Here is a 27,560-nt window from a genome sequence, read left to right as displayed (position 1 = left end):
GGTGAATGACATTTAAAAGCCTGCATGGGACAATGTTTATTGCAGAGTTAATGTTACTGCTGCTCAGACTGGTAAGAACGGGCTGAGACTTTTTTTTCCCTGTCCCTGGGAGGAGATGGCAACATCACCTGTACAGCAAGTTTGTGCTACAACAAATAAGTAAATAAGCTTAAACAGACATGTCTGATGCTGGAAATCTTATTTAAATCCATTTATTCATTGCATTCAAATATGACTAAGACAAATAAAGAAAAAAAGGAACATCATAAATACAGTGCTTTTTGTCATGTATTCTGTGCATCAGATGTTTGTTTTACTGCATGACTTCATGGGATGCTTGCTGCAAGCTGTCAGGGAATTGCTAGTAATTATTTCTCTGGTATTTGCTTAAATAGCCCTGAGGTTTAACATTGTCTGATGCCTTCTGAAAAGCCCTGGGAATGCAGAATTCAGATCTGTGTTTCTGTCCAGAGAGAGATCTTATTTTCCAGAAGACAGGGAAATAATACCATGTCACTCAATCCCAACAGCAGCGGCTGGAGTCCTTCTCCAGGAGCAACATCATCCGTGTTGGGAGCACTTCGCAGGTGGGGCTGTGCCATGTCTGTAAGAGACGGCGTGGAAGGGATGAACACACACACACACACAAAAAAAAAGCCAAGGAACAGCCTCCTGTGGCGCATTTACTCCATAAATATATCCCGGTGGGTTTCTTTCTCCCTTCTCCAATGGTCTGATAAAGCTGTCCCTACACTGCTGCTTGGGGAGGCTTGACATTGCTTGGAGCTCTCTGCAGTTTGTCTCTTTGCAGACTGTGGAGGTCCTGGGTTGACAGCTCTGAGGCTCTGCATGCACGCGTGCACACACGGTGGCTTTGGGAACTTTTCGGTTTGGTCTTTGCAGCTGGAGATGACTTGGGAACGGACGGTTGGAACCGATGCTGGGAAAGGAATGAAAAAGCCTGAAATAGCAGTGCCACACGTGTAACACAGATATCATTGTCAATAACTTCCGAAACTTTCCTGAAGCTCCTAATTAAATTTTTTGGAAATATATACGATAAATTTTCCTGCCACTGCTTTTGCTTAAAAATGTGACTAAGAGGACAGGAAACATTGCACGTATGTGTCAGAATGGGCCTCTTACTTTCTGCAGTTGGGAGGATTTTTGAATGATTTTTAAATAAGTCTGATTAGTATAAATAGAATAGGTATAATGATTTTTTTTAGATTACTTTAAAATGATTATATATTTTGATGTAAACATTTAGTACTTAAACATTTAGATTATTTAAGCTATATCATCAATAAAACTGCAGGATTGCATGGCTCTGAGTACCTCCATCCATGGAGTCAGCTGTGGGCACTGGCAGCATAGTGCCGCTGGTGGGGATGAAAACAGCCTGAATGAACACGGACTTTGAACTATAATCAGATAGCAGTAGCTGAATTTTATTATATTTTATGTTTAAAAATTATATTTTTACTTATAACTGAGCAGAAGTCATCCCTACAACCTTAGCCTGCCCAAGTCACTACTTTTGAGCATTTATATATATATTTGTACATATATATATATCTGCACACAGAACTGAGATTTAGTTGATGACTTGAGGTTTACACTTTCTGCAATAAATTAGGGCCAATCTGGAAGGCATGTATTTATTACTATCCTAAGAACCACTAGTAGTGCTTCAGTCAATAAAAGATTATAACTCTAAGCCCAGGAAGTGGTTTAAGATCACAACAGATGATTTATTGGGTAAGAAGGGAGGAAAACAATTGGGGCTGGGAGGGAAAAAGCTTGGTGAGATGCTCTCGCTGGAGTCTGTTCTACCTGCAGTAACACATGTATGGCGAGATTTAGGCTTTATAATTCAAAAGAGATTATTGGTATTTTGTAGCATGAACCTCATCATGAATAAATGAGCTCTGAAAATGGATTCTGTTCAGCACATTTCCAAAACCCAATCACACATGAAATTGGTGGCGTTCGCAACGCACCCAGGAAAGCACAGCCCTGTGTACACAGTGATGTACTCCCGCACGGCAGACATTGGTTAGTGCTCACAGTTTGCAGTTTTTAGCTTTGGTTGTGAGTCTGAAGTCGTACCATCATTTCTTGGTGGTCTTCCTGCCACACGCCTCTGTCAGCATTTGTTCTCAGAGACTCAGCAGCAAACCTGGCATCAGGATGGTCACTGTTCACCAGGAGTGTCCTGGAGCGTCATTTTGCCTCCTTAGCTCCTGCTGCATTTGAAGTAGCTTTCTGTAAGCCCAATATTACAGAAAAACACTGTTAATTCACTCCCAAAGAAAGAAAAAGAGAAAAAAAAAAAGAAAAAGGAAGAAAGGAACAAAACAAAAAAGCAACCTTAGACAGTTTCAACTTTGCAACAGAATGGAAAAAATATATATATAAATACATATATTAAAAAAAAGAAAAAGGAGAAATCCACATGTGAAATGAAAACCTGAATAACTAAGCAACAAGAGAGACACAAATTGCATAGCCAGATCTGGCACCTTGCACCCAAAAGCAACCCACCAAAACAATCCCACTGGCGGCCTTCCTTTAAATGGTTCTGTTCATATTCTCCCGTCGGCGTCTCTGGAGTTGTTTTGGTGCAAGCACCAAGTGGCAGCTTTGATTTACCTCCACCTGCTCAGCACACCGCGCCCTAAATGTCCCAGTCGTGGCGGGCACAGAGGCTCCATGCCAGATAACATATATTGGCCCTCAGGCATGGTGCACTCTGTTTGCTGATTTATGTGAAGTAGCACCAGGCAGTAGGGGCTGTACCCACACAGTGCCCAGTGTCCACTTCTGTATCCCCAAAACCGCAAAGCTTCCTGAGCTCCCTCCCGACGTGACGTTTGCCATGGCCAGGCGAAGCTCCCGTTGCACGCTGTGAGCTCCTGTGACGCGAGCTTGTTTTCAAGTTTGAGGGTATATTTCTGAACCAGCTGAGATCTAGCAACGCCAATTCTGATCCTGTTGGCTTGTCTTTGAAACTCAAAATGGCATCTGGCTCCATCTGGGGAGATGCAAATTGCAGAGACCAAAATTTTCACACTTCTCTTGTGCCCTCGCCTGTGAAAGAGCCCCTGCTTTGCCTCTCCTGCTCTGTGTGAAGCGCTGCACTGTGCTCAGCCCTCCTGCTCGGCCCTTTTTAATCCTCTGTGCTTCATCGGAACAGTGCAAAGACTTTGTGTTTCTAGTAAGAAAAAAAGAAAAAAAAATAAAACCCAACTCTAAGGATCTATATATTCAGCTCCTAACGAGTTGGTCACTTAACTCCCTTGGGTGTCTGCAATAAGTGACATCAAAGCTGGCTATGGCTCAGCATAATTGGGCATCTCATTAAACAGTGGGATATTAAGGTCACCAAACATCTCCAGCCCCCTCTGAAGTCAGAAATGTCACTGATGGGGTGTGGGAAAAGCAGGGTTTTACACGGATGCCCAAAAAATGGGTTTAAAGAGGGACTGGGGATTTGTCCAATGTTTCCTTTTTTTTTTTTTTTTTCCTTTTTTTTTCAGGTTATTTTCAATAATTTAAGATGCCATGAGCTTTAGCATGGGTTTTGTGTCCATAAGTTGTGGAAGGTTTGTGACGAGCCACGCAGGGCTCTCCTTGCCCTGGCGGAGGTAACGGCACCGGAGGTGGTCCCACGGTGCTCACTGAGCACTGACCCCGCTCCTCTGAGCCCTCAGAAACTGAGCTGGACGTGGGATGGGATCAGCTGCCATGGGATGGGATCAGCTGCCATGGGTTGGGATCAGCTGCCGTGGGAAGGCATCAGCTGCCAGGCTTTTCCACCAGAAAGCACACGCTTGGCTCAGCTGCAGGGAAACACTGTGTTTCAGTGCTATCGGTGCAACAGGAACAGCTTCGCAGTGAATCATAGTAACACCCGAGTGGCACAGCCTTGAAGATTCACTTTGGGGGGAAAAAAAATCAAGACTTCATTTCTCAGAACAGAATGAAATGAAAACTGTCTCCTGGGCCAGGCTTCTGGTTTTGTGCAGTCTCCTGAAGCTGCTAACTGAAGTGGTGAAGCAGAGACCCCAGGAAATCAGCCTGAAATGGGATCTCCAACATATCCCAGGAAGCAGAAGTCTGTCCTGGTCTCCAGAATAAGCTGGCAACATCAGTCCCAAAACCACTTCCTTTTGGTTTTGCTCCTCTGTGAGACAGTAATCTGTGTTAGGATGCATCCCTTGTACCAGCTGCGTGTCACAGCCGTGGGACAAAACAAGCACTTCAGAATATATTTATTTTTACTTCGACTTCTTTCAGAGCTTCCACTTATTCACCTCCAAAAGTCTGGGCAGAACCCAAGGGCTCTCTGCCTGCAGCAAACCCACGTGCACGCAGCAGCTTCAGCCTAAACACACTCACAAGTGTCGCCCTTGTGTGAGGAGGGAGGCAGAAGAATGCCAGACGAACAGCAGCTCAGAGCAGCCCAGAGCCCTGGGAACCACCCCGAGCAGTATTTATGGGGATGTCAGCATCCCGTGTCAGAAGAGCCTGAGATCACTAACGGTGTGATCTCGCTGCTGCTCGGTTGTTCATCACGCTGCCTCCCCGCCCTGCCAGCTCGCCGTGCGCTCCTCCAGTGGTTTATAACGGAGAGGGCCGGGAGCCAGAGGTGGCTTTGCCTTCCCGTGGGGGCACAAATCCCCAGGTCACGGCCACGGGGGAGCTCAGCTGGGCAGGAACGGGCTGCTGGGGAGAGGCTGAACGCCCTGCCTGCAGGGCAGCACGCAGCTTTGTGGGTTGCAAACAGAAAACCAAAATGCTACTGGGAACGGCAGGGAAAACAGCAAGGGATCGACAGCAAGGAAGGGCCAGGATGATGTTGCCAGCTACTGCGTTAAAAAAAGTCCATAACTGTATTAAAAAGTCCATACCTGTGTTTTCCAAAGGGAGTGCAGACAGTACCGAAGGCACCGCCAAGCCCAGTGAGGTGCCGGTACCTCGCTGCCTGCTGCTGAACTGTAGGGTAGGGGGCTCCTAAACCACCCGGCAGGCCTTCCAACATAACTTCTGCACCTGGAAACACCCAGACCCTGGAAGCGGTCCAGAGCCCAGGGAAGCTGATGGAATTGCTTGTGCTGGATTTGGGAGCAACGGGCCAGCTTGGCGGTCCTTCGCTCTTTTGATCTGCAGCATTTGTTGTCGTTAGGAGGGACGTTTGAAAGAACAAGCTCAGTTCAGACAGAACCTGGCCTTAGTGTCGGTGAGGACACCTTCGGAGTATTCCCTGTCGCTGGCCGAAAAACTCGTCACAGGCAAGGCAGCCTGAGCCCATCGTGAGCAAAGCCGTGGGAGGCGCTCCCTGGGGCACGAGGAGCAGGGCCAGCAGTACCCGCATGGCAGGGACGACAGGCGCACCAGTCCTGCTGTCGGTGGAGGAAGACTGGCGGTCATGGGCGATGCAAAGGGAACCCGGCTATGGATCTGCGGCAATTTGAGTAATAAGGCTAATCAAAAGACCATGGCACAAGCGATTTGCCACAATTCCAGATGTAATGGTATTTAACTTCTTAACTAATCTCGTTACCTTCCGCAAGCAGTGTCTTGCTGCTTTCAGGGAAAGTATGTATTGATCTACAGCTGCCATCAAACGGCAAATTCGATCCCATTACGAAAAAGCACAGATTGAAATTTTCGCTTCCAAATGGGCGATTGCTTAGGCAACAAAATAAAAAGGTGGAAATAGCTTCTCCCTTGCAGGGGTCACGTGCAGGCAGGCCAGCCCTGTGTCGTGGCGGAGCCACCAGCCGTAGGATGCTCTGGCCCCGCACCATGAGCGGTGAGACGTGGGCGCAGTGTCCCTGCAGGGCCCAGCAGGGGCAGGAGAAGACCTCTCACCTCTCACCTTCACCTCTCACCTCTCACCTCTCACCTCTTACCTGCCCCTCACCTCCAGCCCGTCCCCTCACTTCCAGGGGAGCACCCATGGGTGAGGCAGGAGCCGCTGTAAAGCTGCACCAGGGCACCGGGATCTGCTGGAGCTCTGAGGGAGGAGGGCAGAGGAAAAGCTGCTGCTCAGGGGGGTGTTATGGGGCTGAGGAGCTGCAGCGGTATCATATAAAGGGATTTGGCTGAGCAGGGAGACCCCACGGCAAACCTGCCTGCACTATTCCAGGTGGGACCCGAGCATGCAGGAGCTGCTTATCCCAGCTGCTTCCCTGCCTTGCTGTGCTGCTGTCACTGCTGCAGAAACCACTGCAGAAACTATTGGGATTACTGCCAAAACTACTGCAGAAAGTATTGGAATTACTGCAAGAATTGTTGCAGAAACCACCGAGTACTCTGACTAGTGCAGGAACTATTGCAGAACCTATTGCAACTACTGCAGAAGCTGCTGAGAAACACTTTTGCATCTAGGTAGAGATAAAAGCCTTCGGTCCAGTGGGTACTTCAGACCTGTACCTTTCCGAAGCTACTTACTCCCTTGCTGTCCTAGGGAAGGAAGCCTCGGGAAGGAAGCCCTCCCAGGCTTCCCTGGTGCCATTTCAGTGGTGGATGACAGAAGGGACTTCTGGCTCCTGCCCCATGGGATGATGGCAATATAGGGGGGACGTTTTCTGCCCACCCTCCTGTCCCAGCAGACTCACGGTGCTGCCCCAGGGACTGCGAGGGGACCCTTGCAGGGGATGTGGGCACGGCCAGCCCCTGGCTCTGTCCCCCAGCTCAGGCGTTGTGGTGACTGAGCGTCCCCACGTCACGGAGCCACCAGCTCGAAATGTTGTGCCTGCTCCCCTGAGCGCTGCTGTGACAGCTTTCAGGGGTGTCAGATAGCGGCGACGCCTTGGCAAAGCGAGTTGGTGTGCAGTTAAGCAATTCCCGTGATTACAGTGGAACTGTTGAAAGGCTGTGAAAAAAAAAAGATAATTATCTTAACTCTTCTTCCCGTCAAAGAATCTCACAGCAATCATCTGTGTTCCTATTTCGGGCAGAGGCTGCTTGTGCAAGGCGCCAGCCCAGCGTGCAACGAGGGGGAACGAAGCATCCAGAGCCCTCTGCATCTACAGCCTGGTTGCAACCACAAATGAGCCCAGTGGGGTTTTTCCTCTCCGAGTTTCCCTGCTGCAGGGGACCCAGCTACCTTTTATTTAGCAGCGAGAAGGAAGCCATGGCTGAGCCTTCCTGCATCAGGAAGGAGGGGTCAGGGTCAGCCCCACGCAGCTGTGCCTGTCCCAGTTTCCCTGGCAGAGACCTCAGCACCTCTGCCACCCCCAGCAGGTTTTTAAACTCAGCACTAGCAGCCTTATGCTAGTAAATGGGTTGAATAGTGTATGAAGAAAAAAAAAAAAAAAAGGATTGATTTTTAAGAGGTTGCTGGAGAAGACTTTGAAGGAGGAGAAAAGGAAAAAATATAGTGGGCATTTATCCAAATAAATGCTGAACTTCCCATTTTGTTTGCAACACTGCATGAATCTAACTGTGCTGCTGGGATTATCAAGGGCTTGATGATTCACTCATCAAACAAACCAAATATATGCAATAATCTGGGTTTATTTTAGGATCGATGTAATTCTCATCCTACTGACTACAGTCATGAAGAAGAGCCGCTGCAAAATGCGGTTAGTGGTTTTGTCCATCTTGGTAAGATTCTGGCTGACAGAGTGAAATGGCCTGGTTCAGGTCCCTTTGCTGTGCCTCGCCTGCTGCAGGTCCCCAAAGGTGGCGTTTCTCAAGCCCCCGGTCGCTGAGAAGAGCGGGCCAAGAGAACCAGCTGCGGGGAGCACGGTGTGCCCTAATAACTGGGGTAAAACCACGGATGAAACAAGCAGGGGAACAAACGTGGCACTGGGAGCAGCCAGAGCAGAACGGGGAGAGTCAGAGGGGCCGCAGTGATGGTTGCACTCCCGCAGCTGTCGGTGGGCAAGGAGAGTGCAAAGTACAAGCCAGGGAAGGAGCGGAGCAGGTGAGCAGGACCTGCCACGCCGAAGCACTACCTGGCAGCAGTCACTGACCTCAGAGCACATTGCATGGATTTTTGATAGTTCCTGGTTTGGTTTCGTATTCAGCTGACCTTGCAGAAGAGTCTGAAGACGTTAACACATTTTTGAGACATTCTGTAGTGCTTCTCTTCTTTAAAGATTTCATTTTGGTCTTAAAGCAGGTGGCCACGCCTGCCTAAGAAGCTGTTCCATGCATCATTTTGTTCAGCTGGAAGACCGTTTGCCCTGAAATGGCGATCCCGAATTGTTTTGGTAAGGCTGAGCTGAATGACCCGTCTGTGCGACAGCCTGGCCAGCCTCCCCAGCCGTAAAGGTTTGCCCTGATTTGCACAGCCAAGGCTGCGAGCACGGGGCGGGCAACAGCGGAGACCGGTGGTGTTCAGGCTGACCGGGGGCAGCTCTGCTACAGGCTCCTGCGTGCTGAAAGCTGCCTGACCGGGAGGTGCCCCCAGCCCTCCTTCCCCGTGGCAGCTTCCTGGGCTTGCTGTGACCAGGATAACACCAGAAGGCAAAGCAGGAGAGCGCGATGTGAGGAGATCTGAGCTGCCAGATGGAGTCAGCATGTGTTCGGGTGTCCGGAGCTGTGCACACCCAGAGCCCTGAGCTCCTGCTTGGGCAGCTCAGCAGCACTCCCTGGGCTCACGGGAGTCAGGGACAAGGGCACAAAAGTGGGTTATGCTTCTTTTTAACTACTTGCGAACAATTTCCAAATGGCCTCATGTTTGGGGAATGGGTTGTGCCCTTCACCTCTGTCCAGGTTTGCTCCTTGCTTTGTCAAGGTCTATGCAGTAAGGAACAGACATTGGGCTACAGCAGATGGAGGAGATATGAGCTCTCTCTGTTGTCCTATCCATCTGCCATCTGGATGGGGAAGAGAGGACGACAGCGGTGCTTTGAAATAATCCAGCACAACGCATGGACGTGAGCCTGAAGGGGCAGTACTGTCAGGCTCAGATGCAGCCGGGGTCAGCGGTTGTCTGCTGTGCCTGACAGCACTGCGTGGCGGCAGCTGGCACACCACCTCACCCTCTTTTCTTGGGAACTGGCTGTTACGAGCAGGAACTCTTCTGAATCTGCAAAAAGAGGACAGAAAACACCTTTTCTTGGCACAACCCGACCTCTCACCCTTGCAGATGGCTCTCCGCTGCTGTTCCCAGCACTCTGGGAGCAGCTCCCCTCCTCTGCACCCTCCTGGTGCCCATGGGAGGTATCGCCTTCTGCTCACAGGTTTTTCTGGGGTTGTGCTGAGCCTGATCCAAGGCTGGTGGAAATCAGAGTACACCGCTTGTTTGCAGACTGCACATGGAGAAGAAAGCCCAAGCCTGTGCTCGGTGGGATATGTGTGCACAAGACCTGACATGTCTGGGTGCCATCCTGGCACCCACAAGGACAAGTTAACCCTAACTGTGGAAAAGTACATGGAGTAAGCCTACAGCCTCACCCTCCCTGCTGAAATTCCACATTCATTAATTGTTTTGGAGTGATGGATTTAACAAGCCACAATCAAAAGCATGCTCTTTTTCCAATGACTGCATCCCCCACTTGCTCTTGTCTGGTTCCTAAATGCTCTCCAAGAGACGTGGCCTGGCTCTGCTCCTCAGCACTGGGGGGCTGATGAAAGTTTATCTAACAGTGCAGTCAAACCTCACTCTAGCTAGAGAAAAATTTTGGAAAGACCCTGAAGAGCCTCCTACACACACACACAATAAGCATGAAATGTCACTTACATTCCCACAGGGACAGGAGTTTCACCCCACTAAGGATTAAAAAGGTACCCACGTAGGGCAACCCAAGGTGAGGCTTGGGATGAAGTTCTACCAGCCTTGCTCATCTGTGCGATTTGAGCCCCTGTAACATCGTCTGCCTGATTACAAATTCTCCTTGACTTTCTGTAGTACAAAAATGGACAGTAAATCAAATGAATCCTACTGACTTTCTTACTTGGTTTGGAGAAATAGATATTTATGGAGGCAGAAGTCATGGCCGATTAGAAGAAACCAGAGATCGCAACTTGTCTTTGCTAGAGGCTGATGGCAGTTCACTTTCAAATAGCAAAACCTGCCTTAGGCCTGACCAAAGAAAGCCATAAAAATTTTGTTTTCAGTGGGAGGGAAGGAGAAATAGTACTTAAAAAATATATATATATTTCTTTCTTTCTAAATTGATCATATTATTCCAAATTGATCATATAACTGTGATCATAACGGACACCACGGGACCCTGCAGTGGCACAGGAGTGGCTGTTTTGCACCACTGCACCTAGGTTTGCACATCTGTGTGCCCGGTGCTGCCCCACTCCTGCAATCCCACTGTCAGGTGGGGGGTACAGGTGTCCATCCTTCTCCAGCCCTTCTGCAGCTGGTGAACAGAACGCAAGCAACAATAAGAAGTTTTGTTTTATTTTTCTTGATCAAGAAGAAGCATCCATCTGCATGGGCAGAATGCTGAGCAGTGAATTAAAGACAGTCATTCTGGAATTTCTTTTTGACTCATTTTATTTTGCAATGCTAAAAAAAAAATAAGAAAGCTTTCTGGAGGTTTTGCAGATTGGAAGTGTGGGGTGAAACCTGGGATTCCCTCAGTAGGTGTCATCTCAGTTTTCAGCGTTTAGAAAACAGTCAAAGCTCGTACAAAACTGAGTATACATAGGGTTGAACATGTGCACACAGAGGCTGGCACAGTTTGCTTTGACTCCTTCAGAAAGGTTTCAACTCCGTTCCAAACTGAAAAAGTAAAGCTGGATGTGAATATTATTTGCAAAATATGCTGGTGGTGTTTCATCAGCATTTCACCAAACCAGTTTGTAAAGCAGCTGTCCCCCACCCCCAACAAGGAGTGGACCCAAGGTCTGGACCAGGCCTTGTTTAACATCAGCAGTGGTGTGGACAATGGGGTGGAGAGTACCCACAGCAAAAAACAGCACAAAACCAGGGGGAGTGGCTGGCTCACCAGAGGGACAAAGACATCCAGAGAGACCTGAATGGGCTAGCAAGGTGGGCATAGCAAGAATCTCATGCAGTTCAACAAGGAGAAGTGCAGAGTCCTGGCCCTGGGGAGGACCAGCCCCAGGTACCGGGACATGCTGGGGGCCACCCAGCTGGAAGGCAGCTCTGCAGAAAGGTACCTGGGGTCCTGGTGGAAACCTCCCCCTGCTGGGGCTGGCATTGGACCAGAGGCACCCAGAGGTGCCTCCAGCCCCCGCCACGTGTCATGCTGCGATTCTGTAAGTCTTGTTAGCTGATAGAAGAGGGAACTATCTACAAACAATGGTGGCTGGTATGTGACATCAGGTCCGGTTATGTGCTTGGAGACAAAGCGTGAAAATCAAATACCAGTCTCGCTGAAATAAAGAGGAAATCCATTACTGGCTTTGTACATGCGAGAGGCTCATCCAGTCTGTTGCAGCGCCTGCCTGCATCGGAGCCCAGCTATGCAATGACCGTTCCCACCCCCTTTGTTTAGCACTGATAAAATATTCAGAGGTTTACAAGCAGGACAATAAAATAATGAAGAAAAGTTTCGGGTCTGAGGCCATGCACGAATGGTCCATTCACCAGTCATCCGGTTTTGTGTTCTACCCTACGTTTAAGCAAGGATGGAATAATCAATTTATTATGAAGTTTGTGCTGTCCAATATTCTCAGTAATTTGGTTTGCCAGATGGAAGCATCCAAGTCATTAATCATCTGTTTTGTACTTGGTACTCTTAATATTTAGCAACAAAAGAATGCATTTGTTTGTTTGCCTACATTGGGAACAAACAAGCTGTGATATCAATTCAATCTAAACAAAAAAAGATTGAAACATCTTTTTAAAACAGTGCTTTAAAAAGGAGTCTGTTTTTCTAAACATAGCAGAGACACAAGGTAGCCAAAATAAATCAAATCAGACTGAAGCTTCAGAAATGAGAAGCGCAAGTAAGAGAACAGCACTTCTCACTTTACTCTGCTAATGCCTGCAACAACTTTCTCTAAGCACTGTATTTGTTTATAATGGCATTGCAATGCAGTTGCATGCTTGGGCTGGGTTCGCTGCAAGACCTGTGCAACAGCCCCAGCTGTGAACCACTGACAGAAATGGTCCCCTCCAGCCCGAGAGAAGGGAAGCAAACAAGGAATTGTCAAGTAGGAGTTCAAAGCTGTGGGTCCTTGAGCAAACTGCTGCCTCCGTACAACCTGCACAGCGTCCATGTACTTGGTGATGGGAAAGGACATCATCCTACCTCCCTGCTGAGTGGCACAAATACTGCTCCTTGCGTGCAAGTAGCAGCCAGCATGCAAGCAGACCTTCAAGGAGCTGTTTTGTTCTGGCTGCCCCTCATCCAAGGAAGAAACCTTGAAAATCCCACCAGACCAGGGCTTCAGTTCTGGAGGATCAGACCAATAATGTTGGCTCATCAAAAATGCTGTTGCACAACTACCCAGTGCTTTCAATGCCCAGACCTTGTGCCCTGCAGAGTTGGAGCCTCCATGGGCATGTCTGCGTGTGCCAGGGCACGTGCTCGAGCACCACGTTGAATCTGGGCCTTCACCACGGTTCATGCAAGGACAATCTGAGAGCAGCTTGGTAACAAAACCACGGCTCACGTTTAATTAGCTCAGATCCAGACTTCATTATGGATTTGAAATTCAAGTCAAGCCCATCAAGAAGTGTTTGAAGGAACACAAGCTCGCAGTAAAATTAGTAACACCTTCTATATATGATAGTAAACCTGGGGAGGCATGAAGGACACCAACAGATTTTACTGCTTATTAGTGACTGCATAGCAAAGGCCCCATTTTCTCCCAGTCCTTCAGATGATGTCCATCGCTGGGTGGGGGATACATGCCAGCACGCAAGGAGCAGGTCCTGCGGGTGCCAAAACACTCTCCTACTGGTGCAACACCACAGCAGACACATGGGATGCTACCGTGAAACCAGGCGTTTGTAACGCCCAGCCCAGCAGCTGCTGCAAAACCTTCCTTCTGCTGCCCAGAGAAGCTGGGTGCATGTGCCTGGCTGGCCCAGCCTTGCTTTAATGATGGACAATAAACAGATGTATGTATAATATACACATACAGGGCTGTGCTGCAACCAGAGCTCTGCAGTGAGAGCATTTGATTTCTCAACAGGAGCCATTTATTTTGTCCTGGGAGGAGGGGGGCGGGAAAAGTAATATAAATGTGAGAATACAATTACCATGATAGGTTGTACTGCTGGGAATGCATCCAGAAAACAAGTGAGGACCCCAGTAGCGTTAAATGAGGCAAGAAACAGGGGCATTTAATGTTCCTTGCTTCAAAATAAAATCCCCAGGAAGAACAATAATAATTCCTTAATTCATTATTAAACTATCCTAAATATTCCCAGTCCTTCTATTTTGTTCTTTATCTAGCAGATTTTTTTGTCCTATTTGCAGCCGCATGAGTTATTATACGTTATTTGGAAGCCACGATTTAAAAATCTCTATGTAATTAGTCCCTGAAAGTTCCATTTTTTTCCCCATCATTTGAATGGCTGGAGTAAATGACTCGTCTTAGCTCTTCCTCTAAAAATATTCTGTGGTTGCTCTCCCCAGAATCAGAAACCTCAGTGCGAAGGCAATAGAAAGGCGGGGGAGAAGGGAAACATTTCAAAATATAATTTGTTTTGGGGAAAAACAAAACAAAACAAACAAAATACAGATGATGTTATCCAAAGACATTGCCCTTAATTCCCATATTTTGAAAAGTTAAGACACAGACAAATGAATTGAACCTGTTGAGCTACTGTGTAAATCTCTTAGATTTATGTAAAATAATAGATTTGCCCATTCTCCCCATTAGGAGAAAAGCTTCTCCTAGTGAAAGAGGCCACCTGCTGCCACAACACTAATCCTGCTTGTGGGCTAAAAATTGCAATTGCAGCAAAAACTGCATGGCTCAAGGAGGTCCCTCCCGAGGGTCCCCTGGGGACCTGCTCATTTTGGTCATTTAAAGCTGAGTGACATTTATTGTGCCCAAAGGCCTCCCAAGCTCCGGGCACTATGGCTCAGCTGGGAACCACCGAGCTTGGCCCATTTTGTTTGAAACTTCCTACAGGAGAGAGAATAAACAATATGGAAAAGTTCAGGATTTTCCAAAACTCTGGAAATCGCAAATGTTGATCCACAAGCAGGTACAGCTACGTAGAAGAAGCAAATGCCATCCTCACTGTCTTCTCCTGTGAATCTCACCTCCCAGAGCTGGAGAACAGATGACACTTGCCATATCACACACATTCTTTCTTCATTTCAGTGGGAAACCAACGACCAGTTATCCTGTCGCTATCTGCATATCCCATTATGGTAACGAACAGAAGTCATCAAATTATAATACTCTTAATCACACTAAATAACACCTCGCACTACAAGTTGCCCCATTAAAATCAATGGCCTATTTGTAGAGCAGAGAAGTTCTCAGTGTGAGTAACGACATTAAAATCCCTCCCTGCCTGGGAATAAAATTTAAAACTCCCCGGTGTCTCCCAATCTACCTAACAAACAACGGGGGAAAGGTATTGACTGTTAATGTATCCATGCATATGATGTGTGTTTGTAAAATAGGGTTGTGACTCAAATTCAACAGATGAAGAGCATTTAATAAGAAGGGATGCTTGCCTATGTCAGCCTTATTGATTGTGGGCACAATGGTGTCTCCTGCTGACAAAGTAAATTATTTACCCAGGCACGGCAGCTAGAAGAAAGCTCAAACATCCCGTTCAATTTCTACTGTTTTTTAATTTTCCCTGGGGAAGATGGAAAGCACAACAATACTGGACAGACCACAAGCAGGGAGACTTGGGATAAGGAAATGATATAGCGGCAGATCCCAGTGACGAGCCGCTTATCTTTCCTATAAACTGAAAAGAAATCACCAAAAGCTCAGTTTGATCGTTTTGGCAGAGCGCTCCTGGTGTAGCTGCGACACTCATGCACTTTGGGAAGCTCTGACTGCTGTCAAGACCTGCACAGACCTCTGGCTGCACCACCAGAGGGGTGGGCGGCAGGGGAGGGAGGGGATTGTGCCCCTCTGCTCTGCCCTGGTGAGGCCCCACCTGGAGCCCCGCATCCAGGTCTGGGCCCCCAGCACAAGGAGGATGTGGGGCTGTTAGAGCGGGTCCGGAGGAGGGCCATGAAGATGATCAAGGGGCTGGAGCACCTCTCCTATGAAGAAAGGCTGAGAGAGCTGGGGGTGTTCGGCCTGCAGAAGAAAAGGCTCTGGGGTGGTCTCACTGCAGCTTTTCAGTATTTAAAATGTGCTTAAAAAAATGAAGAATGACTTTTTACTTGGGCAGATAATGACAGGACAAGGGGGAACGGTTATAAACTAAAAGAGGGTAGGCTTAGATGAGATATAAGGAGGAAATTCTTCCCTCAGAGGGCGGCAAGGCCCTGGCGCAGGCTGCCCCGAGGAGCTGTGGCTGCCCCATCCCTGGGGGTGCCCAAGGCCAGGCTGGATGGGGCTGGGGGCAGGGGGCTGGGGGCAGGGGGCCCTGCCCATGGCAAAGGGCTGGAATTAGATGGGCTGTAAGGTCCCTGCCAACCCAAACCATTCTCTGATTCTCTGATTTTATGAAAATAGAGAAATGAGAGCTGCTCACAAAGATGAAAGAACTGTGAATGCCAAATCCCAGGAAGATTAGCTTTGGGGGGTGGAGATCTTCCAAACTCCAGTGTCTTTTGTTTGTTTGTTTGTTTAGCTTTGTTGATTTAATTGCATCTAATTGTAAGCCACAAAGAGTCACAACAGCTGGGAGTGCACGATGGTTGTGGGGGGCATTGCCTCTTCACCCCACATAAGCAGCACCCAGCACCGTTCCTGGGGCCTCCAGCACCATGGGGGATGCTCGGCAGCATCGCAGGTCTCCAGGCTTGGGGGCTGCAAGGTGGCAAGAGAAGGAAAGAAATGATGCCAGATGACACTAATGCCTTTTCATTATCCTAAAAGCTCAGGAAACTAATTCAAAAGTCAAAGAGGGTTAAACAGGATTAGAAGCATTCTTCCCTTCACAACACAGTTAAGAATAATCAAATTGTTATTCAAAACAGGGAGTGGATAGTGCTTAATATATCAAGCGTGCTCTTCATGAGGGTTTTCACCTCCCACGTGCACTAATCTCTGGTCTATCAGGCTCACTGTCACTTGTGTTTGAGAGCCTCTGAGGTGGGCTGGGGAGATCTTGCCCCTCGGGGCGGGGGGGGGACCTGCCACCGTCGTGGCAGGGCTGCAGGGTCAGGGAGGGGAGGAACGTGTGAATGCAGAACTATGGGGCAGCAACAAACCTCCTCCAGTGTGCAAGCAATGAGGATATTCCCTGCACCTCTGCTGTGTTTAATGCCAGCTTTTTGTCTGTTGGCTACATCTGTACCTTGCAGCCCAGCCTGCCCTCCCTTTCCAAAACCCTCAGCTCTCAAATAGGTGCATAAGACAAGCAGCAAATCTGATTCTTGTCTTCCATGCTCAGGACGCCTCTTGCCTGTGACTGCCTGATTTCAAAGTAATATCCGTGTCTTTAAAAAGCTACTGAAAAAATGCTGAGGCAGATGCATATGTAATGGCATCAGGTGCTGCTGAAGGGCTCGCGGTTAAAGTGGAACTGGGTAGAGTTTCAGCTGAAAGCTAAATTGATGTTTCTTCCTCTCTCCTTCCTGCCTACATTTTTTCTGAAGGACTCACTGTTGTGACCCGAGGCATCTACAAGGCATTCGGACAAATAAACTTTGAAGAGCAGGTTGCAATGTATATGTCTACACCAAGACAAACACAGCAGGAGGCGCGGCAGAAGTCCCCACAGGGTACCTGCTGGTACGTTCATGCCAGGTCACTTCGGTATCATTTATTGCTCAGACTTTCTGGCTTTGTCCACAACTTAAAGGGAATCCTGTGGTTTGTGGTCGATAAAAGAATGAATCAAGACTTTCCAAGCTGCACAGTGTAAAGGCTGGATGCGAGATGTAACTCCACCATTTCTCTTGATTCTGCAGCCACTGGTGTCACTGAGTCTCTCCACACCTCAATTCCCCCAGTGGCGAAAGACTTTCGTAATAATTCTTGTGACCTGAGCTTGAAAAAAGATGACAATATCTCCCAAGGCATTGGAGTATCTTTCTCCTGAAAACAGGTAGGCGTTGGTGGCTGTGATCAGAACCTTGCTTTGCAAAATACCTTGGGTTCTGCAAATACTGTCTGCCTAAATATGCTTTTTACAAATTGTACATTTAATTAAATGACACAAAAGAAAGTGGGTGTCCCCAGATCAGGGGCATATACCAAGGCAGGGTTGGGAAAAATGACCAAATGTCAGCTGCCCAAATTCCTTCACTGCTGTGTTCACATAGTTAACCTCCCAACAGCATGAGCTCCAAGTACCTCCATAAAATGAGCTTTTCTTCACAGTATGTTTGTGCATTTGGCATGAAGAACTTAAAGTGGGATCTTAAAGCCCGTCCAGCAACTTCTGGGCCAGGTGAGTCTTTCTGAGCAAACTGCTCCTCAATCTCATTCAATGAGCCATATAATCACATAAAAATGTGACCCTATACAGTGCCAAGCAGAAACACCAAGTCCTGACGGTGCTGTCCTGAAGCCAGCACCAGCAAGTAGCCTGTAATTTCAAACGGGGGACTGGGTTTGTTGTGAGAAAGGGATTTGGTATTACTCTAGAAACAAATAGAGGAAGTTCACTCTTGGACTTCATTGCACTTCTTTTTTTCCTTTTTTTTTTTAATGAAAGAGTGACTTTGGCCTGGCGGTTTTGGTTTCTTTTCGATGGAAACCCAATTTCAACATGTCATTTCATAGCTCTGTGGAAATAGGTAGTCACAGAAAACTTTCTAATTCTGAACCTGGTGATTTTCCCTGATAGACTGCTTATACCTGGCTATAAAACTGCATGCTGATCTCTGCAGGGCATTTTTCTAGGAGGAAAAAATAAAAAGAAAAAAGGAAAATGAAACAACCCTTGAGATGCCAGGCAGACTGTCACTGCAAATGTCTGTCTTTGGCTCAGGCACAGGTTAACCTGAAGTCACAGAAAGAAACCTCCCCCCAGGGATGTCGGTGTTAGTAGTGCAAGCATATAAGTGACGTTTCTTGTTAAAAATTTATAGAGAAAATATATTTGTATTTGGGTTTGATTGTTCACAGTGTGGAGTCCCTGAGTTCTTGGTTCAAGTTGAGTTCTGACTCTAACATGAGTTTTATTGATGAAATAATGAGATCAAATTGCAATATTGAGACTTGAAGAACATTCAGAACTATCATCTCCCTCCTCCTCCTCTCCCATGCTCCTTTCCATCTCCACCACCTCGGGAGCACAGTTTTGGGTGGACATGGACCACCTCTGATGGGCCAAACACACTTCTTGTCGCTCCCTACCACGTTACTCTGCTCCTTGACAAAGGCAGACCCTCAAGTGTGGGGTAGACCTGGGTCTCCCCAGGGCACCCATTCTGGGGTCTCTGACACCAGCTCATTTTCTGGGTGCTTAATGCTGGTAACAATGCACTGGTCATGTCCTTTCCTTGCTCTTCCAAAGACAGAAAATTCAGCTCCTGTAATTCTTGACACAAGCCTTGTCTTCTGGGGTCCTGGGAACTAACTTACTGCAACACACGCTGCTGTGTGAGTCGGGCTGCTGCTGAGCATTTTGGCACATCCTTACTCATTTCATTGAAAACAGCAAATAATGAGACAGCTTTTAGTCAGTGGATGTGCTCTAGTTGACATCAGTAGTGTTATAATTGCTAAAAAGGAAAATATATGGTTATTAACACTCAAACTAAAAAGAAGCCTGGATTTTTCTGGCCTTTTCTAAGTGACAAGGCTCTTATCCTCTTTGAACCCGACAAAAGTGAGCTGGAGAACTGGAGAAGAAGTGCTTTGTGCAAGGGAAAGAGACACAGCCCTAAATGTTAACCCGGTGTTTTTTCATTTGAATCCATGCATTATCAGCAGAGCTCAACCCTCATGTGAGCAGGTTTGGATTATAAATAGGGCTCAATGGGAGTTTTCAAAAGCATCTTTTTCAGTGGATAGTATCTGCCAAAACCAGAGCCTTTTCCAGGAACAGATGAGTTTTGACAAGTTCCAGGTGTGAAGCGAGAGCAGGCGTTAGTCTGGCAGCTGACGCATCCACCAATATATGGGAAACACATTTTCAAGTTTCTGCTCGACCTGGTTCAAACTGAAAACTTGGACTTGACTTGCTCTTGTCATGGGGAGACCAAGCTGCTGCCTGCTCTGGTGCTCTGCACCCTTTAGGAAGGCCTTCGTGTTTCCACTGGTTGTCTTACTGAAGAGCAGAGAAGGTTTTGCAATCCTGAACTCCTCACCACCATAAAAACCAATTTCCTCCCCACTCCTTCCCCCCAAAACAATGATGGTAAAAGTTTCCTTGCACTTCTCACCAATAATATCACCTTTGACTTCAGGGCACACACAGCCTATTTTAAAACAAAGCTTTTAGGATAGCTTTAGTATCAACATCATGTCAGGGATATAAAATTGCACATAATATCAATAGGCTATTCCTCCCTAACCCATCCTAGGCTCCAGAGATAATCTTCTTATGAACTCGGGGTCAGACAGAGGCCGGAAAACAGCTGGCCAAAAAAACAGTAATAAAATATTCTTAACTTCTGCCCCAGTTCTGCAGAAGTTTTAAAGAGCTGCATATGCCTGATAATGCTGATGGCCTGAGAGTGACACAAAAAAGAGGGATTTTCTTTTTTTTCCCCAGTCCTGAGGGATGTGCAGTTGTTACTCACTCATGTAGGAGGAACATTCTCAATGTCTGGAAGCATCTTTTTAATTCATACCCTAAAAAAGAAGGCAAACTGATGAATGAACTTGTTTCTTTCCTTGTTTTACAGGGAACAGCTTCAAAAGAAAGCACACCCAGCACTTTTACATGGAATTCAGGTCAGGCATGCATAGAAATTCATCAGATGATGGGTTTCTCTGTCTGGCATCAGAGAAATTGTACAGGCTTTTTGACTGGTTTGTGTTAGACCTTTGCTATTTTGGGGAACAAAGGAGAAGCCTTATTATTTTCTGCTATAAATACTTTCCCCTGTCCTCTTTGGTGTCATTCATGTAAAATGGAAATAATAACACCTTGCTGCCACCAGAAGCTGAGGAAATCAGCAAAAATAAAGGGTAGGAATAAGAATGTGACAAACAGGTTGGGTTTCAAAACCCCACTCCTCTTTATTTCCATCTTTTCCTCTCACGTTGCTGTGGCTCAAGAGTTATTTGGGTGCTGCACATGTCCAGGAGGAGAGGATCCTTCACAAGCTGCAGTGGTGGAGGAAGCCCAGAGAAAAGCAGTGAACTTCCCTCACATTTACATTCCTGGAGCACGATGTGCTGCAGACTGATTTTTAAACTTCCAGCATCTCTTAGCAGTATGTTTTGGTGAAGAAACATGTTCCCAGCGGACTCCCGGACAGAGATGAGCGTAACAGATCTTGGCTTGGGGATTGCTCTCTGAGACAGCTTAACAGTTCCCCCTTGAGGAGGAAATTCGCTTTGCTCCTCAAAGCATTGCTGAAGAGCATCCTTTGGGGAGAAACCCGTGAGTTTCTGCAGTGAGAATGGCAGCAGTTGGGGCTCCTCAGGGCTGTCCGGGTTGCGAGTGCACCTCTGGGGTGCTGCCAACACCTTCACGTGCCCATGGGCAGTCCTAGGACTTCTGCGACACGGGGCCCCTGCGCTTTGCCATGGCCCCTCGGCCTGTTTAGCTGGGGCCTCCTCTGGGCCTCCTCTGGAAAAAAAGAAACAGCAACAACAGAAGTCCATCCATTTACTCCAAGAAACCATCGAGGTGTGATCAAAACCAGGTGATAAGGGGCACTAAATCAGTCACCAGGTATAAAACAGCCATCCTGATGGCCATGCCTTTCTGGGAAACAAGCATTATTTGGGTTGTTCCCTTCATCACCTCCAGCCCTGAAACCTGGTGGGATGGAGCCTGGGCATGCTGAGGGCTCAAGGCCAGAGACATCAACCCATGCTCTCACAGCTCTTTCTGGTGCCACAGAGGGTGGGTACCAAGAGGTGGGTATCACCGCGTAATTACCATGTTGGTTAGCCTGGACAAAAAGACAACTACAACATTAATCCACTCAACCCACTGCTTTCGTGCCGCTGTACTGTTTTGGAAGTAGAAGGACCTGGAGTACACCTAGACAATGCTTGGTGGTACATAAGCCTATGTTCGTCTGCTTCCAGACCCTTCAGCTTTGCGGTGGGTTTGACGGGAATACCCCAGTGGATGGGCACAGAGAGGGCAAGACTTCAGGGAAAGCACTTCAGGAAAAGCTGGACAAACTCTTTTCCCCTGAGAGCTTCTGTAGCTAAACTGTGTTGTTCAGTAAATACCAAAATGTTTTGTGGGAAGATGTCAATTTTGACACCATTTTCTGAAGGAAGGAGTTGAAAGGTATCATTTCAACTCCCTCATTTTGATAAAGCTAGAATGTGCCAATAATAGTGAAATGTTTTGATAATCCCTCCAAAACATTCCTTTGGATAAAACTGTAAATGTTTTGACTTTCCTACCAAGGATAAATACAGATGTTATTCTTGTATGCCTTTTGTCTATTTGTACGTGCTCTTCTTGCATGCTGAGCCTCACACCAATGAATTCCACACATCACTCAAGAAACCCAATTGTATATGAAAAATCTCTAAAAAGAAGGAATGTGTTTCCAGGTAATTTACTATGTATTCCCATTTGCTGCCAATTGTATGGTGTCCCAGTGTTCACATCATGCAGTGAACAGGAGCCACGGGTACCAACTATCAAGAAACTGAGACATTTTGGAGACCATAGCTCAATACAGCCAACACAGAATGAGTTAGCAGACATTTCTTCTCTTAGAAATTTAATCAGAAAAAAAGCTCAATGGGGGATTAAAATGGATGCTATCTTTCTTTCTTTACCTCCTGCCTGGTATTACAGGGGCCCTGCCTAGGTATCTGTACAGGCTCAGCAAAGCCAGAAGGATTTTTTCAGTTACTGAATCAAATCTAAGCTCCTTCTGTTCTAAAAATATATGTTTAATAAAATGCTGTGATTTTTTCCCCCTATATTCAGATTTTAGTAATTTTCATTCACTGTTTTGTAGCAAATGTCCTGCTGCTTGCCATCTATCTGGCAAAGTGGTCTGATTTTGAGCCTCAGTGGTCCCTCAGTGGTACCTAGTTTTTCTCTTCTCTTTGGAGAAGGAGCTGAAGGGTTGTCAGTGGCAACAAGGGCAAAGAAAGATGATGGTCTTTATGTTTAATCTGGAGAGTAATTTTAAAGAAATACCCTTAATTTAAGCATAGGCTTGAATCAATAAAGCCATTACTTTTAGTACATCCATAACTGGAGTGTGGATGCTTCCAAAATATGTCTGTGTACATGCCCATGTGCATGCAAAGCACTGTTAATCAAAAGAAAACAAGCTGTGAAGCACTTAAATATAAACTTGGTTAAAAAAGAATAATAATCTGCAATAAACACATCATGTGCTTATGTATGATATGAAATTCATGCCTTTTCTTGGCATCAGGCACTTGGGTGACTGGTATCCTTAATCATTTGCAAACCTGAAATAATCACCCAGGCCCTCAAGGCCCTTTGAATGTGCTGGCTTTACAGCCACCACATTGGCAGTTTTTGAGTCTGTAACATCAGAAAGTCCAAAACTTGTTGTTTGCTTCAAGCTTTGAAAACTGTAGAAAAAAAAAACAGTGTAAGGAGGTTGCAGAATCAGATTGTTTCTCTTGGTATTTTCTGAGCCCTAGTGGATGTAGGACAGCAACTTGATCATATTTTTTTTCCCCCAGTGAATGGAGGCAAGATAGTTGAAGGGTTGATTTTTTTTATTTGTTTGTTTGTTTGTTTTCTCCTGTTGTTGGAACTAGGAAAGTTGGGAATACTTCACAGAACTAGCAGTAATAAATGCCATAGGAAAAAGTCAATAGACCAGTTAATTTGTCGTGGCATTTGTTTTGTGATCACTCCATTGGTTTTTAGATGTTTTACAAAAGAATTTGTGCTCAGACAAACAAGTAGTTTGCTGGTGCCTGGATTTCTTTCCCCTTGGGCTCATTGGTAAAGAGGGATTGTTTGCATGAGTGTGGCTTTAATTAATATTTTGTAACATGCTGAGATGCAATTTCATATCACTGGTTTTGAAGACATTGCTTTCTAAAGAAAGAATGGAAATGCCATCACCATAGGACTTTTTTTTTAAACAACTTCTCTAATTAAGAAACCCACTGAGCAAAGCGTACAAACACATGATTAAGTCCATCTGTATTCAGCCAGGCACATAAGCACATGCATAAAGTTTGGCACGTGTTTACTCAAGAGAAATTGTCTGATGAATTGGGACCTAAAAGAAAGCAGGGGAGATACACTGTGCTCGTCTCTTAATGATGCAATATTTTACATTCTTGTAACCAGCTTTTTTCCTTCCTTCCACTTCCTTCCTTCCTCCCTTCCTTCCTTCCTTCCTTCCTTCCTTCCTTCCTTCCTTCCTTCCTCCTTCCTTCCTTCCTTCCTTCCTTCCTTCCTTCCTTCCTTCCTTCCTTCCTACCTACTTTCTTGCTTTCCTTTTTCCCTCAGATATACCTCAAAATAATATTTCTTTGCTTATTTTGGACAAACTTAATTTTGAATATTAAATGGATTGGGTGGGAAAAAAAAAAAAAAGGAAAAAAAAAAAAGGAGCTGCACATTTCAAGGTGCCCTGAGCTCCGAGAACCCAGAGTTCAGCCCTCTGCTCCTGACAGGATTGACAAAGAGGCTGCCCTGAGCATCTCATATGTTTCCATCTAATATGAGATTTCACATTCAGCATCCAAGTGGGAATTTTGCAAGGAAAGGTATCCCAGTGACAACACAACGTCCTTCACAAGATAAGTCAATTTTAATTTTTTAAGCCATTATTATTATCATGCAGCAAAATGTGCGGTGCATAAATCTCATCCATTACCGATGGCTTTTGTTTCATAAATAATCAAGTCAACTCGATTCATGGACAGGCAAAATAAGATAAGAAAGTGAAAGTCCTTTGCGAATGGCCACGGATGCAAACACTTTGAGCTGGGCTGACCCCACTGCACAAGTGGATCCACCTGGATTTGCACCCTCTGAGGATCTGCCCCCACAGTGCAACAGGCACATGATATCCCAAAGGGACCCTATGGGGATCCTTCTGGAGGTGAGATTTTTTTTTTATTTTTTATTTTTTTTTGCCTGGGCTTTTTGTTGGGTGCACAGTTTAGCAGCCTGTCATTATGGGGGTGTGACAGCCACAGACAGAGCTGGGTTTAGGCTCGGTGGGCACTGTGCTGAGATGTGAAACCTCCCAGGGCTATGCCAAACCCACTGGCACCACAGCCTCCCTCTGACCACCTGACATTTGCATTTTATATTCCCTATTTCCTTTTGGACATCCCAATTTCCATAAGCCTGAGTGATTATTTCAATTTTGAGAAATTAAACCATCACCTTCCCAATTTTAATTCCCATAATTTATTTTTATGAGGCGATGCTGAAAAGGGCAAAAATAATGAATATTTTGAATGATGTGGAAGCCAGCTCTGTGCTTTCCCTGAAATCTGTGCAGCCTGTAAGAGATGCAGGAATAACCATTGAAAATGAAAAAAAAAAAAAAAAGTGACCACTAAAACATATTTCTATTAGTTCTGCAAATCTTAATGAACATTTTTTAAGATTCAAGCTTCTAGATAACTGCATTGTCTTCTTTTTTTCCTGTGAAGAAGATCCTGTTGGATGGAGGAAACCTTGCCGTTCCAGTGAACTACATCTGCCTTCTCAATGTGAGACAGAGATGAGAAAAGACCACTATAAGAAAGTGATCTGGATTTCCTGGAAATAGCAGATAGCTACAGGGAAATCTATAGCTGCAGGTGACAGTCTCTCCTTCCTCACTCCAAGTACTCCCTTCACTGGCCATAGCAAACTACGTTGGTATGAAACCAAGTAGCACTGTGCAAGCAGAGGAGAAAGAAGGGGGGGCAGCACGGTCTTCATGTGCAGGAGTAGGGAGCAGGAATGCGGGGAACAATACCCACCCTGTACACAGCACTACTGAGTCCAGTACTGTAACCGCGGGTCCAGTTTGGGCATCTGCTCCCTGAAAGGAGTTTGATAAATGGAAATGTCTGCACAGGGCTGCTATCAGAGGGCTCTTTACAGACAGACACTAAATGCATTCACTTGCTCAGAAGAAAAGAAAGTTTGGAGATAGCTTGAGCAGTGTATAAATGATTCAAGAAAGGGCAAAAACATCCTTCTTCCTGATCAACTCTTTAATTCAGGACCCTGAATCCAATGACTAAATAAAAGCCAACAGAGCTGCTCTGGTAGGAAAAGTACTATTTTTGTTTGTTTGCTTGCTTGCTTGCTTGTTTTTCATGAGTTTTTAGGAACAGATCAAGAAGGGATGTAACCAAATCTTCAGAGCTTCTGAACTGCGCCCAGTTCTCCCTGGAGCTGTGCTCTGCCCCAGGCGCAGCGGAGCCACCGCAGTGGTCACTGTGGCCACCCCTCTGCCACCCGTTGATCAGAGCTGACCATCCTGGTGGTCCTTCATTTCTGAACGTGAGAATCTGCTTGGTGCTTGTAGGCTGGGATGTAAAAATGCAAACATGAGCTGGTTTTCTGGCTCATCATTTGTGCTATAAGTGTTTTATAAACCAGTTTATTGGCCAGGGCACAAGAGACATAAAGAAGTGAAACCAGCCACTTCATCCACAGGTAGCTCCTTTAGGCAGATGTAATACAGTTCAGAATTTCAGCATCAGATGTTAATGTGCAATTGACTTAAGGGCTCTAGTCCCAAAATCGCAATGAAGACATACAACTGGCAGCAGACTTGGCCAGTATCACTAAATCAAACCCAAGCAGGGACGTGGGAGGCTGTGATCAGTGTCTGCCTGCTGCCTCCAGCACCGATTGCATTGGACTAGGCAGGGTTATCTGCTGACCCATCCAGAGTTGAATGGAGTTTCTAATCATCTTTCTGGAACTGACCTCAAATTCACTGCCCAGAAACACACATATACACACCCCTAAAGAAAAGGAAATGGCTTGAATTTAAATTCCCAAGGGCTACTCTTGTTTGGGGAAAATAAGTTGCCATTGTTCTTTTGCAGTTACTCTGCAGCTGTAGGGCTCTTTTTACCACAGTCTGTCTGGGAAAAGGTGTCCTGCTTCTCCCTAGTGTAATTTTGCAGAGACACATTTTGGAGTGATGATTGGAGCCAGTTTTTGCTTATTTTTGGAAACCATTTTTCACACCTGGGTTTTGAAGGACCCGCAGACCCAGAGCAGTGAGAGCTGAGCCACCTCACACACGGTGAGAATTGAAATGGCTTGATTAATACTGTGAACGTTGTCAGAGGGAGCAGAAGGCCAACAGGTTATTGGTGGCGGCTCTGAAGATGTCTTTTAAAGTTCCTAAGCAAAAAGAAACCTCAAACCCACAGCATTAACAACACAGAGGGCTTTACTTGTGCTTACCCTCAGGTCATTAATTCCTCTGGGTCCTGCAATGCCTCTGAACTTTAAAACCCTTTGTACTTTCAGAGTGGTGTAGCAGGGCTTTGGAAGTACTCTTCAAAATTAGATATATCTTTTCCTGAATCTCATTTCTAGTAGCAAATTAGCAGTTTTGAGCTACTGGGGAATATTGTCATTATTGAAAAAGAAAATCACACACAGCAAAATGCATGATGGAGTTTTTTTAAATACAAATTATTTCAGAGGTTAGAAACACAAACTTCCCCAAAATAACTGCTAGCCAGTCTGCAACTAAGACTATATGCAGGTAGTATACCAGTGGAAAAGAAGACAAACTGTACTTTTCCTGTTTTACCAAACTGTGTAGTACCTACCGTAGTGGTCTATGTATCACCAGCATTCACACCAAAGAAATCAGAAACCACCTGTGCATTGGAAGGTACTTATGGTTTGATAATAAAGATAAAATTCGTTGTACCCACCTGTAGCTGTCTGTAGTACAGACATCTGCATGTCAACCAGGTGTGGAAATAGTTCTCACTCAGGGTGGGAAATTCTGGAGTATAACCCTGCTGAAGTATTTTAGATCTCTGTATAGTCAAATGATGGATGATCAACAGGAGCCTGAAGCTGTTGGGGGTCTATAGTACAGCCACTAACACACCCAGTGCACACCTCTGGTCAGTGAAGTCCCATGAGATGCTTCAGCCCAGAGAGGTTAGAGTCCTCGTGGTTCTTCCTCAGTATCGGTGTGAGCATCAAGTGCCTGGAGGCTGTCTGGAGCTTCATTTGCAACATAGTGGAATATAGGGCACTGCTGCATTATTTCTTCTGCCTGAGTCTGTTTCCATGCCTGTTCCCAAGCAGTCTTCATTGTCACCTTACCAAAGCTCTGCAGCATGCCCCAATCTGCAGACTCTGAGCTCCTCAGAGGATGTTGCACACACTGCTCCAGTCCTTGGGCCCAGGTTTGTAGCTCATATCTCTTCCTCTTCATGATTTGCATGCTCAAATGCCCTCACTTTGCTCAGGAAGG

At 46.2% G+C, this 27,560-nt stretch overlaps 1 long non-coding RNA gene across 1 annotated transcript; it reads right to left on the bottom strand.

The window, feature by feature from the left end:
• Positions 1-248: 248 nt before the first annotated feature.
• LOC310899834 lies at positions 249-27,560 on the bottom strand. Its single transcript, XR_014584704.1, has 3 exons — positions 27,007-27,560; positions 2,113-2,268; positions 249-940 (listed from the first exon to the last, which is right to left on the bottom strand). It is a non-coding gene; the product is annotated as an uncharacterized lncRNA (long non-coding RNA).

The sequence above is a fragment of the Anser anser genome, assembly GCF_964211835.1.
Source record: "Anser anser genome assembly, chromosome: 5".
Lineage (NCBI taxonomy): Eukaryota > Metazoa > Chordata > Aves > Anseriformes > Anatidae > Anser > Anser anser.
This window is presented reverse-complemented; position numbering and strand designations above follow the sequence as displayed.